General features: G+C 43.3%; 1 pseudogene; it reads left to right on the forward strand.

The window, feature by feature from the left end:
* The first annotated feature begins 4,306 nt into the window (after positions 1 to 4,306).
* LOC141120743 (U2 spliceosomal RNA) lies at positions 4,307 to 4,411 on the forward strand (annotated as a pseudogene).
* The last annotated feature ends 1,158 nt before the right edge of the window (positions 4,412 to 5,569 follow it).

The following is a 5,569-nucleotide window of genomic DNA, read 5'->3' on the forward strand; positions in this document are numbered from 1 at the left end:
CACACCTCTCTCTCTCTCCCCTCTCTTCCACCCCTCTTTCTCTCTCACCCCTCTCTCTTTCACCCACCCCCTCTTTCCCCCCCTTCTCTCACCCCCTCTCTCTTTCACCCCCTTCTCTCTCACCCCCTCTTTCTCTCTCTTACCCTTCTCTTAGCCCTCTCTCTCTCTCACCCCTTGCTTACCACTCTCTCTCTGACCCCCTTTCTCACCCCCTCTCTCGCTCACCCCCTCGCTCTCTCACCCCCTCTCTCACCCCTCTATATCTTTAGCCCTTTCTCTCTTTCACCCACCCCCTCTCTCTTTCTTTCACCCACCCACCCTCTCTCTCTCTCATCTCCTTGCTCTCACTCTCAACTTTCACCCCCACCTCTCTCTCACACCCCCTCTCTCGCTCTCTTTCACCCCCCCTTGTATACAGGCAGGGGGAACTGACTGACAGATGACAGCAAGTGCGTGTCACTAATCCCATCTCCACTCAGCACTGCCACTGATCACATCCACCCCAAGCACTGCCACTGATCACATCCACTCCAAGCACTGCCACTGATCACATCCACTCCAAGCACTGCCACTGATCTATCCACCTCCCCCCAAACACTACTACTGACCCCATCCTCCCCCCCTCCACCACTGCCACTGATACTATTGCACCCCCCCCCCACCACCACCACCACTGATCACCCCCCCCTGGCCCTAGCAACCAATGGGTGAATGGTAATGATGTGCAGTAACCCCTAGCATTCAATCAGCAAGTGGAAATGATGTGCTGTAGCCTCTAGCAACTAATCAGTGAGCGGTAATGTTATGATGCAACCTCTGGCAACCAATCACAAATGCTGCCTGATCTGCTGCACTAAACTGATTTTGATTTTAGCTGCTATTTATTGTATGTCTCAGAGCAGGTGGAGAGCGAAAATACATTTTTGCCCAGGGTCCAATCAATATTAAAGACAGCCCTGCATACAAGATAATTATCATTGTTCCGTTTTATCTTTCTATGTTACACATTAAATGGCATTGTTACATTGTATCTTTCTATGTTGCAAGCTAAATGTCATTGTTACATTGTATCTTTCTATGTCATCGTTACATTGTATCTTTCTATGTTGCAAACTAAATGTCATTGTTACATTGTATCTTTCTATGTCATCGTTACATTGTATCTTTTCTATGTTGCAAACTAAATGTCATTGTTACGTTGTATCTTTCTATGTTACACATTAAATGTCTTTGTTACATTGTATCTTTCCATGTTACAATGACATTTAGAGTGTAACATGGAAAGATACAATGTAACGATGACATTTAGAGTGTCTCTTTCTATGGTATAATTTAAATGTCATTGTTACATTGTATCTTTCTACGTTACACACTAAATGTCATGTTTATATGACAGAGTTCCCCTGGCAGCGGGGTCTGGACCTTGCTGCGTGACGCCGCCACGGCGTAGGATCTCCTCTCCTCTGCCTCTTGTTTTGTCTGCCTCTCTTCCTATCGAGTTGTTTTCCTCTCGTCTGCTAATATCTCAAGGGTATTCCGCGCTCTGTGCCACGGATCTGCAGCACGCTGAAGTCAGGACAGATCTTGTAATCATCACAGAACAAATGACTTCCCATCAGTCAGCCTGTGCCGGGTCACACACCGCCACTATTTCACGTGTTTGTCATTTCACCGTGTGATTCCAAAGCATCTTCCTCGCCGCCTGGTCGCTCAGCTGAACTCCAGGCGGATATAAAAGACACAAATTAATGCAACCCTGTCTTCATCACATACATACATTAAATGTTTTTGTTAACCGCGAGCAGCGGAAGCCCCTGAATTCAGCTTGGTATCAGCGTTTGTACAGCAGAGCTCAGACTGGGAAAAGGGGAAGCCAAAGAAGGTGACGGCTGGTTGAGCTGGAGTGCGAGCATGCTGATAGGAGGAGAGAGCAGAGCGACAGAGAGATGAGCTCATCTGCCTGCTGCTTCTCCTTTCACTGTCCAGTCACAGGCTGTAAGCCACATTACTGAACTGCAGCAGAGTAACAAAAAATCAGGGCCGTGCTGTGTGTGGCAGAGCAGTGTAAATCTCAGGACTGGATGGACAGAAATACAACTCCTTTGGCAGGTAAAACAGTTCCCATATATGTATAATATAATCGTTGTTTTAGATGCTTGCCTGACTTGGTTTTTCCATATAACCATTGAACCAGTTATCAAAGTCTGAGTCCCTTTGTAATTTTTTTTTTCATTTTATATATATACTGTATATTATATTTTAATAAATTATATTGTGTTATATTTTATGTCTGTTTATGCCTGCAATCCCGCAGCTCGCCAGTGTTTCTTGGGCTTACCGTTTTTATCAGCATGCCTGAGAAATGATCCAATGGAGCGGCCAGCAGGCCTTTTGATTGCCTCTATGGCCTTGGAGGACCAAAACAATTTCGTGACAGAAGTAAACTTTTTTTTTTTTTTTTTTTTTTTTAATGCAAAAGATCAATTTTTTTTTCTTTTACATCACTTCTGGTCCATGCTGGAAGAAAAAAAAAAAAAAAAAAAATATATATATATATATATATATATATATATATATATATATAATTATTATTACTATTATTATATTTTTTTTATTCTTCCAGCATGGACCGGAAGTGACGTAAAAAAAATAATAATAAATATATATATATATAATATATATATATATATATATATATATATATATATATATATATATATATATATATATTTATATTTAATATTTTGCTTTTAAAGTTAAAGGAGCGATTTGGGGTCTTTTTGACAAGGGGACAGTGTTAAAAAAAAAAGTTAAATAAATTTTTTTAAAAATGTAAAGCGCCCCCATCTCTCCATTTTATTCTTTGTTTTTTTGATCTCTTGCTTTTAAAGGTAAAGAAGAGATTTGGGATCTTAAAGACCCTAGATCTCTACATAAAGAGCACCTGTCATCCTTATTTCTATTACAAGGCATGTTTACATTAGCTTCATTGGAGGACAGGTGAGACATCAGGGGTCTATTAGACGCCTGATGTCTCATTAAAGAGAACCTGATAAGGAAGGGGAAATTGGGACTTTATATGAAACAAGACACTTGGGTAGATTAAATCAATCAATCAATATAATAAAGAATAATGTATTGGCAACATGGAAGGAGGTAGTACAGTGGATAACATTAATAGTAGATCAATATATAATTAGCAGAATTAAAAGGCATGATAGGATCATAACACAATAAAATTCATAATAAAGTAGCATAGTTACATATAATTGATACTATTAACCAATAAAATTTAATTGATAGTTTAAACAAATCAAACCCATGGTAGAATCATGATTATTGTGGCATAGCATCCAATAGTCAAAAGCTCAACGCGTTTCGTTCATCGTATCCACTCATCAGGAGCAGCTATACATTTGGGGTACCTGTGATAGACAATGAGTTAATAATCAATAGTAATTGATTATAGTAGGAAGAGAGGGAACATATGCCAGTGGTCCTAACAACTCTTACCTATAATATGCATGAAGGTAAATAGTGGTATTGAAGGTATGTATCGAAGGCATAAGGAGGTGAAAATTCATCCCCCGGGAGCTGAGGTAATGTATAAGACCAGTATGCAGGCCAGGTAGAAAAATGGATGACACATATAAGATGGGGGTCACCTTGCCAGAACTGAGGTAATGGGGGTGAGCCCGGAAAAGTGGTATTAATAGGGTGTAACATAGGAAAGAGCTAAGTGGTGGAGGTTTATAGGGAAGGAGATAAGGATATAACTCCTTGGACATTTTCCCTTAGGGGTGTACTCACTTTTGTTCCCAGCGGTTTTGACATTAATGGCTGTGTGTTGGGTTATTTTGAGGGGACAGCAAATTTACACTGTTATACAAGCTGTACACTCACTACTTTACATTGTAGACAAGTGTCATTTCTTCAGTGTTGTCACATGAAAAGATAGAATAAAATATTTACAAAAATGTGAGGGGTGTACTCACTTTTCTGAGATACTGTGTGTATATATATATATATATATATATATATATATAGTTGAGGTTTTTACATCTAAACTGGATTTCAAGATAGAAACGGTCAAAATGCCTGCCGACGTCTTCTATGTCCTGGAGATAGGACTGGCACCTCCCCGCCATAATTTGTGTCTCTGCCACACCCACGAGGCCATAGCAAAGGTCTCCCCAATAGAATCTTTGAAAACGCATGCCAACCTGAAAAACAAGACATTTGCTTTGTGTTGGCTGGTAAGAAGGTTCACCTGCGCCCTCTACCGTCACACCTGTGGCGACAGGTGTCCGCTTCTCTGCCTTTTGGCTAAGATCAAGTGTAGTATCTGTTCTTATCAGTTGCCAGAGGAGGCGCTGTGCTACTCCCATATGGGAGAGCTATGCAAATCCAACGGTGTAATTGTACCTGGAAGGGCGGTTTCAGCAGGGACTACATCAGGCCGCCCGACAGTAAATGGGGGCCGATCAATGGATGAGTCTGAGCTGTCTGGAAGGGTGCTCCTGGTGAGGATGGGTGCTGCATCGGGTCTGGCATAAGGGTCAGGTCCTTGGCCTTCTGGCCTAGATCTGTGCGGTCTCTTTTCCTGGGATTTTTCCAGGAAAGAACACTGGCTCCCCTTTAGCACCGGTTAGTATTTCCTGCATATAATTAGGCAAGGGTGACGGGAGTGGTGATTGAGCCTATGAGTAGGGGCTTTCCCTAAGCTCTCAGAGATCCAGGCCTTCCTGGTAGGGGTGGAGGCTGCGGGCCAGGGTTGGAAAGAAAGCCTATGGTGTATGTGCCCCTGGAGGGGCAGTCCAGGGGTGCCGTACAATCACTGTGAGTGAGGGTCGCTTTGATTTATGGCACCACGGCCACAGCACCATACCACACGCTTTTTTCTCACCTGCCTCCTGGGCTGGGCCATTTGGCCGGGACTGGAGGAATTTTCAATTCCTGGCCGGGCGGCTTGGTCATTGTTTCACACAATGACCACTTTTCACTCTCCTCTCCACTTCCTTCTTCCCCACTTTCTTTTATTTAAGCCCTTTGTTTTGTCACTTTTTGTATTTTTATGTTTGTACACGTTTTTGCACGTGTGACTGGTAGGGTGTAGGTCCTCGGGCCTGCCCTGGAAGTCTTGGGAAGGGGTGGACATGGTCTTCTGGCTTGGTTCGCCCTCTCTCATTGGGTCTCCCTTCGGGGGAGCCCCACCGAGTACTTGGGTGGGTTCTGTTTAGGCAGACCCTCCAGAGAAAGGGGTCTGCCTGGTTTCGGCCAGATGGACCAAGTGTAAAGTACCCCAGTCCCGGTCTGGAGCCTTTCGCCCCCGGGGGAACCAGGGCAAGGCCCTCTGAGGGCCTGTGTACACCCGTTGCACGTTTTTGTGTTTCATTCTTTACGTGTGTGCCCCTTTTTTTGGCACCGGGTGAAGTTTTTGAGTGTGTTTCACATGCCATGGGCTTTCAAAAAAAAAAAAAAGTTCCTCTTGAAGAGACCCGGCATACGAAAGTGCAGACTGCCTATGGCACGAGCCGCATCTCACCTACTCCTTTGAATTAAAAAAAAA

This window comes from Aquarana catesbeiana, linkage group LG13 (assembly GCF_042186555.1).
Source record: "Aquarana catesbeiana isolate 2022-GZ linkage group LG13, ASM4218655v1, whole genome shotgun sequence".
Classification (NCBI taxonomy): Eukaryota; Metazoa; Chordata; class Amphibia; order Anura; family Ranidae; genus Aquarana; species Aquarana catesbeiana.